Source organism: Vipera ursinii, assembly GCF_947247035.1.
Source record: "Vipera ursinii genome assembly, chromosome: 6".
Taxonomy (NCBI): domain Eukaryota; kingdom Metazoa; phylum Chordata; class Lepidosauria; order Squamata; family Viperidae; genus Vipera; species Vipera ursinii.
The window spans coordinates 24521237-24536166 of record NC_139515.1 but is presented as its reverse complement, the minus strand read 5'-3'; positions in this window follow the sequence as shown (position 1 = coordinate 24536166).

The following is a 14930-nucleotide window of genomic DNA, read 5'->3' as shown; positions in this document are numbered from 1 at the left end:
CATGGTGATCAAAACTGGATGCAATATTCCATGTTTGGCCTGACTAAGGCATTATGAATTTGTACCAACACTTCACGTGATCTTGATTTTGTCCCTTGGTTAATGCAGCCTGTCATTCACTCTTTTGGTGGCTGCAGCAAACTTTTGAACTGGGGATTGTAATTTGTATTGCCTGTGATTTATCCAAACAAGCTTAGATTATTTACTACAATTGGCTTTCCCCCCCCCGCCCCGATAAACTGAAGACACTCAGTGTGCTTAATTACTCATTACTTTAAGTAAGAATTGGAAAGTTATCATTAAATATTTCAAGACTTCCTGCTCTGTTTACTATCAATGAATGGAAAGGAAGATTGAATAGTCCATTTATACTTTGATTATGAAGTATTTCTGTAACAGAAGACCATTTTGCAAATCCTTCAGCTGGATGTATAAAATGGCTCTGGTAATTTAGAGATATCAAAGATTCTGTGTACAGTAATATTTTCTGCCGTATTTCCTCTATTCTCTGACATTTTCTTTGTCATATTATTAGTGCACAATTTATAAAAATAATGTCTCTAAAGCTAAAATTCCTTCTTGCCTACCTGCCTGCCTTTCTCTTTCTGCTTGAGGGATCAGATAATTAATTCTGTACAAACTTGAGCCTGATTACTTTTATTCAAAACAAAACAAAAACAGGAACAAAAGCAAATTAATTTAGTTATTTTGGTGAAATCCCTTCACCTTTTTTTAGGAGAGTGATTTTCTTTCCTTTCTTGTTACCCCTTGAAATATTATTACAGTCACCAGATTTTGTTTCTGTCAGTGGAAATCTAAATTACTTTAGATAACATAACTCCAGGCCTCCCTGAAATGTTTGCTGTAGCAAAGTGTCAAGGTGCAATTTCCATAATAACAATACTTCTATTTCAGGAAAGTGGTATGTGTGTGTGTATTTGTGTGTATGGGTCATTATTAAAATTAATTCAATATTCAATCTAACATAATGAAAATAGCCTATATAATATGAAATGTAAATCAGTGAAGAATTAACAAAAAACATTTGGTCTAATCCAAAAATCCTATCCTCATTTAAGCTAATATTTCATGAGAGAAATTTGAGCTGGGTGTGCTGTACAAATCCACATGTTGGAAAGACAATGTGTGAAATTTGTTGTGATATTTATCCTCAATTTTATAGAAAAAATGTCTGCTTTGTCTCTCAAATTAACTTTAGTAGGAAGTGATGCAAACAATTTTCTTTATCCATAGATGCATTTTTTGGTGAGAAGAAGACAAACATAAAAACAGAATTTTTCTATAGAATTGCTAAATAACAACATGCTCTTCTTATTTACTTTAATCTCTTTCCACCCATTCCTTGCTGCTATTTATATGTTTCAGTTATCTAGCCAGAAAAGGAAGAATCATCATTGGTTAGTGAAAATCAGCAGAGAAGAGGAAAGCTGATGGCTGTGATTCAGTTCTTTGGTAAAAGTGCACTCTGAGCACCAATGTGGAATTCCCTTCATTGTTGTACTGTATATACTTTTATAGTATATTCAGCTTTATCCACATCCAGTATACTTCACTGTATTTAATTTTAACTGAGGACAGGAGAAGGAGGGGAGGGGAGAGAAAAAAGATTAAAGCAAAATGCAATATGCATCACTTACACAGCATGATTGATGGATTACTGCTGAGCCATTCTGAGCATCCAGAAGCTTTCAGTACTGAGATAAAAACAGAACTGCCTAGAGTTTGCTTCTCTTTAATTATCCATGGCTCAACAATAGTTTTTCATTTTCACTGTGTCAGTCTTCACAGCTCCCCATGTTCCAAATGACCAATTAGTGACAAGGCACTGAAGACACTTTAGTACTCTTGGTTTAGAATGTAGCCCAGTTTTCCCTTATGAGTGTTAACAGCCTTATAATTAGATTTCTGTCTACATTTAAGCTGGGTTCAGTGAACAATCCCAACAGTTTAAGACGTAAATCAGTTTTGCAATGGCTGTGTCTCTACTTTTAACTTTGCCTTTCAATTATTTCTGTTATAAAAAGAGATACATACACTTCAACTAAGTTCTTGAAAGCTTGAAAAGACTTATCTACTATTTTTCTTTCTTTCATTCTTTCACAATAATAATGAGCTGGAGAAAATAAACTCTGTGAGACAGTGATGTGTCATAGCTATTCTTTTGAAAGTTTCAGATAGTGAGTTGGTGCCAAATAATAAACAAATAAACAATTCCACCCAGTTAGGAAGGAATTTATTTGGACAGAGAAAGTCATTTTCTTATTTGTCATTTTATCCTTCCAATATGTATATCAAGTTACATAAAATTGGTTATAATAATAGTATTCTCAAAGGTGCTTTTTCAAGAGGCAACTGGACTTTCTTGTTTTTCTTTGAAGACATTTTGCTTCTTATCCAAGAAGCTTCTTCAGCTCTGACTGGATGGTGGGAAATCAAAGGATTTAAATTCCTTGCATTTATATTTGCATTTTTTAGAGAGTCGTTGAGGCCACTTGGAGGTTTATCTGTGTGCTCAGAGGCAACTGACTGTTTCCTTAACTTTTTTCTTGTTATTTATATGTTGAAAGAAACTTTTTTATTATTATCTTTGACTTTTGTTGTAAGTCTTTATTCATTCTGAGTCTTTGCTTTCCTGACTTCATCTTTGAAGATTTGGGCTGTCTGCTGATATTCTGCCTTAGTTATGTGTCCCTCTTTCCATTTTTTGTACTTGTCCTTTTTGTCTTTCAGTTTATCAGAGAGATCTTTGTGCAACCATGCTGGTTTCTTTTTGGATTTTGTGTTTTTCTTTTTCAGTGGTATTGAGTTGGACTGGGCTTTTATGATTGCATTTTTCAGAGTTTCCTATGCTTGTTGAGTTGTTTTCCCCTTTAGGATTTTTATCCATGAAATTTTGCTTAGACTTTCTCTGAATTTGTTAAAGTCAGCTCTTTAAAGTTTAGGACACTAGTTGGATTATACTTTATTGCTTGTGTTTTATTACACTGAATTCCAGTATGATGTGGTCACTCTTGCTCAAGGTTCCCACAATTTCAACTCCCTCTATTACTTCTTCTCTATTAATAAGAATTAGGTCTAATATAGCTTTTCCTTGGTTCCCTCCTCTACCTTTTGGGTGACAAAGTTATCAGCTAAGTTGGTTAGGAATCTATTCAATCTCCGACTTGCTGCAATGTTTGTCTCCAAGTTGATATCAGGGTATCCCATTACTACTGGTATGTTTCATACATACACTTGTTAATTGATTAGCAAAGAGTCTATCTATTTCTTCTCCTATAGCAATGTTATTCTTTTTCTACTTTTATATTGACTCATATGGATTCTAGGAGGTTTTCATCCTTGGTTTTGTGTATTTCTGTAGAGATGTAGTGATCTAGATGGGGCCTAGAGAGCTGTTGGAGATCCAGCCGATCCGAATCCGACCGATCGTGACTAAGGTCCTTTACGAGGTCTTATCTCGTGGCGTTGAGGAGGGCAAGGTCTAATTACTTTGCTACCCTTATCGCGTCCACAGATAATCGCCCGACCACCCTGTTTAGGGTGACCCGCTCCCTCCTTAATCAAGAGGTGAGGGAGGATCCCTTACAGGGTCGTGCCGAGGAATTTAGCCAACATCTGCTGGACAAAATCACTCGGATCCAGAGCAGTTTGGATTCTGACTGGGCACAATCTGACGATGAGAACATGGACAGTCTTGTTGATGTTATCTGGGAAGAGTTTGATCCTGTGATTCTGGACGAGGTAGACAACATCATGGGGAAACTGAGCTCCACTACGTCCTTATTGGACCCGTGCCCCTCCTGGCTGGTTTATGCGGCTCGGGATGGGACACGAGGCTGGATCCATGCAGTGATAACTGCTTCATTGAAAGAGGGCAGTTTTCCCGCCGCCTTGAAAGAAGTGGTGGTGAGACCCCTCCTTAAAAAGCCTGTCCTGGACCCAGCTGTTTTAAACAACTTTCGCCCGGTCTCCAACCTTCGCTTTCTTGCGAAGGTTGTTGAGAGCGTAGTGGTGCATCAACTTTCTCTGTTCCTGGAAGATGCTGATTATCTAGACCCGTACCAATCGGGTTTCAGGCCCGGACACAGCACGGAGACGGCATTGGTCGCTCTGATGAATGATCTCTGGCAAGCTCGGGACAGGGGTTGTTCCTCTGTCCTAGTCCTATTAGACCTCTCAGCGGCTTTTGATACCATCGACCATGGTATCTTACTGCGGTGTCTCAGGAGGTTGGGAGTGGGAGGCACGGTTTTTCAGTGGTTCTCCTCCTATCTTCTGGAACGTTCACAGTCGGTGTTGGTGGGTGGGCAGAGATCGACCCCAAGACCTCTCGTTTATGGAGTTCCTCAGGGGTCGGTCCTCTCACCTCTCCTGTTTAACATCTATATGAAGCCACTAGGTGAGATCATCCGTGGTTTTGGAGTGGGGTATCATCAGTATGCTGATGATACCCAGCTTTTCATCTCGACCCCAAACCACCCCAGTGATGCCCTCGATGTGATGTCCCGTTGCCTGGAAGCGGTCCTGGTCTGGATGGGGAGGAACAGGCTTCAACTCAACCCTGACAAGACTGAGTGGCTGTACATACCGGCATCTCAGGAAATTCAGATTATCCCATCTCTTACTATTGGGGGTGAGTTACTACCCCCAGTAGATAAGGCTCGCAATTTGGGTGTCCTCTTAGATTCACAGCTCTCCTTAGAAGATCATATAGGAGCTGTGACTAGAGGGGCCTTCGCCCAGGTTCGTCTGGTGTGCCAGTTGTGACCCTATCTGGACCTGGATGCCTTGCATACAGTCACTCATGCACTTGTGACCTCTCGTTTAGACTACTGCAATGCTCTCTACATGGGGCTGCCCTTGAGGACCACTCAGAAGCTTCAGCTGGTACAGAATGCAGCCACGCGAGTTCTTTTGGGGGTCTCCCGATACTCCCATGTTACACCTCTGCTCCGTGAGCTGCATTGGCTTCCAGTTGCCTTCCGGGTGAGATTCAAGGTGCTGGTGATGACATATAAAGCCCTACATGGCATGGGTCCGGATTACCTACGGGAACACCTACTGCCGGCGTCAACTTCCCTCCGTCCTGTACGCTCCCACAGAGAGGGCCTCCTCAGGGTACCACCAGTCAGAGAATGTCGACTGGTGACCCTCAGGGGGAGAGCATTCTCGGTGGGCGCACCAGTCCTTTGGAACCGCTTACCGGCTGAACTACAGATGGCCCCCAACCTTCGCTCCTTCCGGCGTGATCTAAAAACTTATCTATTCTAACAAGTCGGCCTGGTCTGATGGGTTTGGGGTTTTAACATTATTTTTTAACTAACTAACTACATTGGGCACAATCATTTAACTTTAAATCTTGTATCCTGTATTCTTATTTTTATTGCCCTGTACACCGCCCTGAGTCCTTCGGGAGAAGGGCGGTATATAAATCAAATAAATAAATAAATAAATAAATAAATAAATAAATAAATAAATAAATAAATAAATAAATAAATCTTTTATGTACAGTGCAACTCCACCTCCTCTTTTGTTGAGTCTGTTTCTTTTGAATAATTTATATTCTTCCATCAGTACATTCCAGTTATGAGTTTCATCCCACCAGTTTTCAGTAATGGCAACTATATCATATCTGCCTTCATGCAATAATGTTTTAAATTCACCCTGTTTGTTCCCTAAACTTTATGTGTTTGTGTATAAGCATTTGAGCCCTTTATTGGACTTGGGTATATTTCTTGTAGCTTCTACTTTGTGACTGGGATTTCAATCCTTTCCATCACTCTCTATTTCATTATATATTTCTTTTTTTTTCTTCTTTTAGAAACCATTGATGAATGCTCTTTTGTGAGTATTTGTATATTTTCTTCCAGGGCGAGTTTTGAAATTTATTGTTCAGTTCCAGAGGAGCTTCATTCGGGTTGGTTAGGGTAGATAGTAAGGGCTTTGTTCTTGGTTGTTTTCTTCTAAGAGTGACCTGTTTCCATCAGTTTTGCTCTTTAGGTACATATGTAGGCTTGTTTTTACAGAAGCTGTTTGTTCCCTATTGTGTTCAATTTGGGTATATTGGTTTTCTTCTTTATGTTCATCATTTTTTTAAAAAGCTATTTGCTCCCTATTGTGTTTTATTTTGTTGTAGTCTTCTTTTTTAGGTTGGGATTTCTTGCTTTGCTCATTGAGTTTCAGAGTGGCTATGGTTGCCTGTAAACCATTTACTTTTTCTTCTAGTAATTTAAATAGATTATATTTGATACATACATAGTTTGGGTCTTCTGTGGGCATAGGCTGAAACATATGGCACATTTTGCAAGTTGCTATAAGTGTCAGTCTCTATCTCCAAGACGTTTATCTTTGTTTGCTTAAAAATTAAAATTTGTAAAATTTAAATATTCTCCATGTTGAGAAGTGTCACTTTACAATAGTTTACAATAGTTATTAACCTTTTGTTCTCTGTCTTGAAAAATTCATTGGTTTCCCTGTTTTAACTGTCTGTCTCCCTTTCTTTTCTTTTTTCTTTTCTTCTTAGATCATTAAGAATTTAAAAATTGTTGCTACAAGAAGGAGCACAAAATTTAATGAGATAAGGATTTTTGAAAGTTTTCACTTAACTTGTAGTGGCAATAAAATAATAGATCAATGGATTATCTGGTTGATATTTCAAGTATTTGATTTTGAAATATTTTAGTAGCTCATGAAATACATATTTTAGTGTTATTTAGTGTACTAATAATACATTTTAGTCATTTAGTATTTTATTCACAATGTAATTTTATAATTTAAAAATTTAGTTTACATATTTAGATTCTTTAGAATTCTAATACTTGTATTTACAGAGTATTTTATTTTCTAAACTTTAAAAAATAACTTATTTTTTGAATTGTTTTAAATATTTCTTTTCTAAGTTCTATCATACTGTATAAAATACTATATGTAGTACTAGTTTGTGACCATAATAAAAGGTGTTAATTTGGTTCCTTGTTCAAATATTCTATGCCAGTTCAGATCCCATTAATACTGAGTGATAATTCTTGGTGCCAACTTGCATCCACCTGCTTTATTAGTGCTCAACTACAATTTACAGAAATTCTTTTGGAGCTCTTTACAGTATCTAAGTCAGGGGTGTCAAACTCAATTTCATCGAGGGCCGCATCAGCATTGCGGTTGCCCTCAAGGGGCCGGGTGAGTATGGACAGGGTGGGTGTGGCTTACTGGGTGGGCGTGGCTAGAGTGCATATGGCCTACTGGGTGGGCATGGCCAACTCTACATCGTTCGCCTCAAGGGTGCCTATGGGGGCCTGGGCAGGAGTGGGACAGATCTGAGGGTCTCTGGCAGAAGGAGGGTCTCTGGGCCAGGGCGAAGGCAGCAGGGACCGTTCCCTCACTGTTTCCAGGATGGCTTTGCGGGCCGCATGAAACCACTTTGCAGGCCGGATCTCACCCTCGGGCCTTGTGTTTGACATGTCTGATCTAAGCAGTCTGATATTAGCAGAAAACGTGGTCCATTCATCCTGTCTCCAGATTGTTTAGGACCTACTACTGATCTCTAGCAGGCCTACCCAAAATCTCTAGCACTGGTATTTGTGAAAGTAAAGAGCAGGGCTATAGTCAAAATATTTAAGCCATCCATTCTCTTTTTGTGATATTCTTTTTCTTCTCTTTCTTACTCCCTTTTTTTCCTCCCAGATCTGAGCTAGGACAGATTGTTCTTGTGAGAGGTCTGATTTAACTGCTTACAGAGGATGCTTTGCACCAAATCAAAGAAATATAGAATTAAAGATGTAGTCCTAGGAATACAAGTTATCCAACCATTTACTAATAATGTACCTAGTGCATTCCTGCATATTAACAGCTTGGGGAAAATAAAAAAGTTTGCAGAAATTTAAAATTACAGGCAAAAATGGGGAAAAGAGATTACAAGGAGTAAACATACTTGGGGTCATAAACATTTATTATTGAAGAACAGAGAATGTTAACTGAAATACACACAAACAAAGCACTCAACCATTCTGACTGCATTGACTTTGTAGATCTTATCTCAGCTGGTATCTTATTTATTACTGTCTGATATTTTTGTTTTATTGTGAACTCCTTGGTCATTTTATAACTGTAAACTAAATTATAGCATAGGAAATAAAAAAGGACAAAATTAACAGATTTGATAAGCACAGGTATAGGGGCAGTGTCAAAACATGATGCTGATGATCTTAATCATACAAACAAAATCCTGTCCTTTTTTGTTGTTGACTTTTTTTTTACCAACATGGATACTGATAGTTTTGAGAGAAGGACATTAGAATTTAGGAAGAATTCTTGTACTGAATTTCTATTTCATTAACATTTCAGCATATTAATTGATATATGTAGATATGATGACTCTGCTGTTCAAATTCTATGGTCTAGAATTTTCCGAGGTTGAAACTCTAGTCATTTTTATGCCCCCTGTTCATTTTGTCAGTGCAAATTTTGGAAAGTTATTTTAATTGTGCCTGCTGAGAAAGCAAACATTTTTTATATAGTACCATATCTAATTATTCATAAATTTGACTTAAAATATAGCAAATTATTGTTGCAAATAATGTGCTTCTCTAGCAAGTAGTTAATATGTACAATTCTTGTAAGTTTTTCCTTGAAAAAGTCTAAGAGCATTTTGGGCATTGATCTAAATGCTACCTTTTGAGAAATTAAAGAATATCAGCTTTGTCTATTTAAGTTCAGTTTCTTATTTGCTGGTAAGAAATGTTCTTTGTGGCTGCAGCTGGGAAAATGTTATTTGTTGGTTTTTTTAAAAAAAAATACACTAGGAATCATTCTAATATATTTGTTCTACATTTTTATATAGTATTAAGTTTGCAGGTATGTGTAGATAAGCCAGAAATCAAGAACTTTTATGAATGAGTCATTTGCTAGTGTATACTGCCAGTTGATCCTGATGTGGTGGAATTCTCTGAGCCTGGGACTGTATATTACCAAAATATTGCAAAACAGATGGATATTTTTCTGCTATCAAATAAGTGATTAGTATCATCTCCATTAAGCTAAGACTTAGTTAGAAGAAACGTCAAAGATGGTAGTCGGGCTCTGCCCTAATGTATTCATTGATAAATGAGGACCCTTTTTTCTTGAATTAAACTGGCATGCTCTGAATTTTTTAGAATCTTGTGTTCCTAGTATTACCTAGTTCCTGGTTTGATGTTACAGTAAGATACTGTAAAAGATTTGATACCTGTTTAAGCCCAACTAAGGATGTAGAGCTAAGCAAATGACAAGCCCTCCAGCTACAATTTGCTTAGCTTTATCAATCTCTGGATAAAACCTGGATTTCAAGGGAGGTTTGAAAGCCTGAGTTTGCTTCATTCTGTGACAAAGATAGTAATAAGTCTGTTCAAGGTGACAATCAAAGAACACCAAGTTCATTACTTCATTGGTACAGAAGCTAATAAGGCTAGCAAATTTTGAGATATCAAGATGTCTATTAGATGGTAGCAAAGAAATACAAAAAACTAACTTTTCACTGGCATCCAGCGGTTATCTAGTTTTTTGCAGTCCAGATCTTTTGCTGGCCTAATAAAAAAAGTGATAATGACACATAAACAAGAAACTCAAATGTTGTGTCCGGTCGGGCAACAGATAACACAGAGACGGATCAGGGTCTAGACTGTTTATTTAGCTGCACGTGGTAGAACTGGACTCGCATGGCCCTGGGTAGCTTATATGTCCGGCAACTGCCGGACGCTAGCCAACCCGCCGACTGGAATCTCCCACCTTGCCTCAGGCACCCAACCCGGTGTCCAGGAATTCCCACTGGTTGGATTAGCCAATCATGAGGCTGTGCAGTTGTGTACAGAACACCCCTTCCCCCCCAATTGTGGAGTCCCTAGTACCCAGGCCTCCCAGGTCTCTTTGATTATTTCCTTACATAGTTCCTTAGATAAGCTGGAGGCCTATGTTCTCTGACAGGGTATCTCCCTGGTGGACTGTCCGGCCTAGTCTCTCTCTCCAGGATTGGCCTTGTGGGCTGTTGCAACTCCCCCCTCTGCTGGTGCCCCGCTGATTGCGATGTTCCTGTGAGATCCCTTGGCACTGTCTCTGTGGGTTCTGACCCCCTTGTGGTGGACCTTGGTGAACCGGCCTCTGTTGAATCGGCCCTGCCCAATGGGTTGGGTTGGGTTGTAGATGTCAGATTTGGGAGTGGTTCGTAGTGTGTGTGGCTTTGCGATGGCTGAGTCTCTCTGGGTGCCAGTGGGGTGTTCTCAGGGGCCCTTTTCCTGAGTTGGTCAATGTGCCTCCTGACCTGGCGTTCCCCTTCCCCCTCTATGATGTATGATAGCGGCCCCAGCTTGTCTATTACCACTCCCTGTGTCCACTTATCCCCTTGGCCATAGTTCCTGGCCCACACTAGATCCCCGATGTTCAATGATCTGGCTGAGCAGTCCTGTTCAGTTTCAGCTGTCAAACTATCTGGGTGGAGTCTATCTAGTTTGGTTGTCAGTCTTCTGCCCCACCTCATTTCCACTGGGCTTTTCCCAGTTGCTGTGCATGGTGTTGTGTGCTGTGCCAGCAAAAACTGGGCCAGTCTTTGGTGCCAGTCCCCAACAATAATTCTTTGCATTGCGTCTTTGGTTGTCCTCACGTTCCTTTCAGCCAATCCGTTGCTGGAGGGATGGAAGGGCGCCGATGTTGCGTGCCTAATCCAGTTGGCCTTGAGGAAATCCTGAAATTCAGTAGATGTGAATTGAGGGCCATTGTCAGACACAACTACATCAGGTAACCCATGAGTGGCAAAGAGTCCCCTCAGGACCTGTATTGTCTTTGCAGACGTCATGCTCTTAACAGGCACTACCTCTAATCACCAGGAATAGCTGTCTACAACTATTAAGAAGGTCTGACCCTGGAAGGGCCCCGCATAATCTATATGTATTCAGGACCAGGGGTTGTGTGTCACCTCCCACCTGTGTACTTGTGTGTGGGCTTGTTCTGGCCTTGACTTCTGGAATTGGTAACACCCTGCTACCCTTTCCTCGATTGCCTTGTCTAACCCAGGCCACCACAGGTGACTCCTGGCCAGAGCTTTCATGTGTACGATCCCAGGTGCCCTTCGTGTAATTCGCAGACGACCTTGTCTCTAAGTTTCTCTGGCACTACTACCCTGTTCACCCATAGTAAACACCCTAAGTGTGATGACATTTTGTCCCTTCTCCTGAAGTAAGGCTGGAATTGTGGGTCTGGGCTTTCCCTTGACCACCACCCTTGGACCCATGCTGCTACTCTGCTTAGTACTGGATCCTTGCTGGTGGCAATGGCAATGTCTTTGGCTGTTAGGGGGCATTCTGGAAGTTCTTGTAATGTGAGGATTTGACCCACTGGTGCTGGGTCTGTGTCTGTGACCGGTAGGGGTAGCCTGCTTAAGGCATCTGCATGGTCCATTTCTTTCCCCGGTCTGTAATTGATGGAAAATGTATATGCTGATAGGAATATTGACCATCTCAACATCCTACGTAACATTATTGGGGGGGGGGTCTGTTTGTCGGTTGTTAAAAGACCTAAGAGAGGTTTGTGGTCCATGAATATTGTGAAGTTCCTGCCGTAAAGGTAATCGTGGAATTTCTTCACACCTGCCACGATTGCTAGTGCTTCTTTGTCAATTTGCACATAATTCCGCTCTGCCTTGGTCAGAGTTCTGGAATAATATGCTATTGGCCTTTGTTCCCCCTTACTATCCCTATGACTGATCACTGCTCCCACCCCGTATGGTGATGCATCACATGCCAGGTATACTGGCTCACCCTCGATGAAGTGGGTGACTGTGGACCTACTGGACAGTATCTCCTTCAGTGTTTGGAAACTTCGTTTGTGTTGTTCCTGCCACTGCCAGGTGGTTGTCTTGTCAAGTAGCCTGTGTAGTGGTTCTGCTATGGCCGCTTTATGTGGTAGGAATGTATGATAAAAGTTTATGAGACCTACGAATGCTTGTAGCTCTGCTTTATTTTTGGGTGCTGGGGCTGATTTGATTGCTTTTATTTTTTCCTCAGTTGGATGTATACCTTGAGCAACAATCCTGTATCCTAAAAATTCAGTGGATTTTACCCCAATAGAGCATTTTTCCTTTTTTAATTTCAGCCCTACAGCTCTAAATCTCCCTAGTACCTTTTCCAACCTCTCAGCTAGAACTCCCTCGGTTTTTCCTGCTATCAATACATCATCAAAGTAAGGGCATACCCCAGGTATGCCCTTTAAGGTCCTCTCCATCACTTCTTGGAAAATGCCTGGGGCTGCAGCAATGCCAAATTGCAATCTGTGGACTCGGAACGCCCCCTTGTGGGTAACTATTGTCTGTGCATCTGCGGCTTCCCAGGAAACTGTGAGTTGCAAATATGCCAAGTCGAGCTTAGCAAAGATAGCGCCATTCTGGATCGTCGCGAGGACCTGCTTCACTGTGGGGACCAGGTAAGCATGCTGTTTCATTGCTCGGTTTAGTGTCGCTTTATAGTCGGCACATATTCTCACATCCCCATTAGGTTTAAGGGGGGTGATGATGGGTGTCTCCCAGGAGCCCCCTTCTACCGGTTCTAGTACCCCCTGGCCTACTAACATGTCTAACTCTGCCTCAATTTTTTGTTTGAGTGTGAAGGGAACCCTCCTGGCCTTACGCCTGATGGGGTTTACTGCTGGATCTAGTTTAAAGTTAATGGGTGGCCCCCTGTACTTCCCCAATGTGCCATCAAAGACGTCTGCGTAGCTGTCGCAGATGGATTTTAGGGTTCAATGTTGTATTGTGTTAATCCCCCGACCCATATGCCTAACGGACCGAACCAGTTGAGGCCGATTAAGCTGGTTCTCTGGCCCTCGGTGACTAGGAGGTCTAACGGCCCTTTAAACCCCTTGAAACAGACATCGATGGTGACCTTTCCATTCACTTTCATGGGTGTCCTCTGGAAGTCTGCTAACTGTATTTGTTTGTGTTTAATGGGTGCACGCCGCCCGCTTCTGGCCTCGATGTGTGACAGCATCTCCCCCGATATGATGGACACTGCGGCCCCTGAATCTACTTCCATCCTGCAGGGGATGCCCTGGAGCCTGACCTCGATTTTTAGTTTGGGGCTCAGTAGCTGATTGATGACCACCCCTCCCCCCAGCTAGGGCCCTGTGCCTGTGGCCTGTGGGTCTCTTTGCCACTTTTGTGGAGGGTTACCTTACCTGCGGCCCAGGTGTCGATGTCATGGAGGTTGTCGCGTGGTCTGCCTCTGCAGATTATTTGGATGTGGCCGGTTTTTCCGCAGTTCCGGCATTTTGCGTTCTGGAACCTGCAGCTGGCATGGGGATGGTTTCCCCCGCAGCTTCTGCATTTGGCTTCAGGGTGTCTTTGTCTGTTTCGGCCCTCTCTCAGTGATTTGTGCAGTTGCGGTGGTGGTGGTCTCCTGGGACATTCGGCACCTTCCGATCGGGTTGTCCTTGCTGGGATTTTTCCAAATCTCCGGGTGATCTCATCGATGTCCGTCTCCCACGGGTAGTCCTCCACCCCACCATCCACAAGGCACTCTTGGTTGATGGCTCCCGCTGCACCATTGCTGTTGTGGGGGGGTCGTGTTGCCCCGTGGCTTCGTACATGAGTAGTTCATCCAGGACTTCTTGTAAGTTTCCCATGGGCTTTGTGATGATTCTGTTTTGCAATTATTCATCGCGTAGCCCTAGGACCACTCTGTCCCTAATTCGCACCTCCAGATTGTCGTATTTACAACGGAGTGTGGCTTCCCTCAGTGCAACCATGAATTCTGTTATGGATTCCCCCGGCTTCTGGTTCCTTTTCTCGAAGATTCTTCTCCAGAAAAGCTCCGATCATTTGGGGGTGAAGTGCTCTTTGAGTTTCGCTAAGAGCTCGGCATATGACACACTGGCAATGGCGGCCGGCTGGCACAAGCCAACGGCGACCCGGTACACTGGTGTACCGCTGATTGTTAGTAGTACGGCAGCCTTCTTCCGGTCTTCGGTTATGCCGTTCACTAACATGTACCCCTCGACCTGGCCGACGTACACCTCCCAGTCCTCCGGGTGTCTGGGGTCGAATTCTCTCACCGAGCCGACTTGAGCCATTCTTGCTTCCTGTCCGCGATTCTGTGCCGCTGGGCTGAAGACTCGTTGTGCTGCTGACGGCTATTTGAATTTCCTGCTCCGCGCACTTCCTGCTCACGTGCCCTTTTCTCCGCTGTTCTGCCACGATCCCATCCTCATCGCCACTGTTGTGTCCGGTCGGGCGACAGATAACACGGAGACGAATCAGGGTCTAGACTGTTTATTTAGCTGCATGTGGTAGAACTGGACTCGCATGGTCCTGGGTAGCTTATATGTCCAGCAACCGCCGGACGCTAGCCAACCCGCCAACTGGAATCTCCCACCTTGCCTCAGGCACCCAACCCAGTGTCCAGGAATTCCCGGCAGTTGGATTAGCCAATCACAAGGCTGTGCAGTTGTGTACAGAACATCAAAGATGTTCTAATGTTTTCTATTTTGATCTGCAGCCCAAATTAATCTGAAACCAGCATAACATAGATATGATGTTCCTTCTTCCTGATAATGCTAAGTAATTATTCAGTAAGAAAAGCAGGCAGCTCAATATAATACAGCACATAAGGCAGCGACCCCTACTCCCCAGTCAGTGTCCCAATGCCACGGAACCAGTCCACGGAAGTGGAGGGCAAGTGTGTGTGTTCGTGCAAAGCTACATTTGTGAAAATGGTTCATGCACACATGTGAAACTGTCCCCTCTCCCCTCCACTGGTCTGTTGAGCCGGAAAGGTTGGGAATGCTGACATAAAGAACTAATCTAGAAACCACAGTTCCAAATTTAAATGATACCAAATTATGGAAGTCATTTTTTTCATAAAACTAGTAGCTAAAATGATTTGTGATACTCCAAC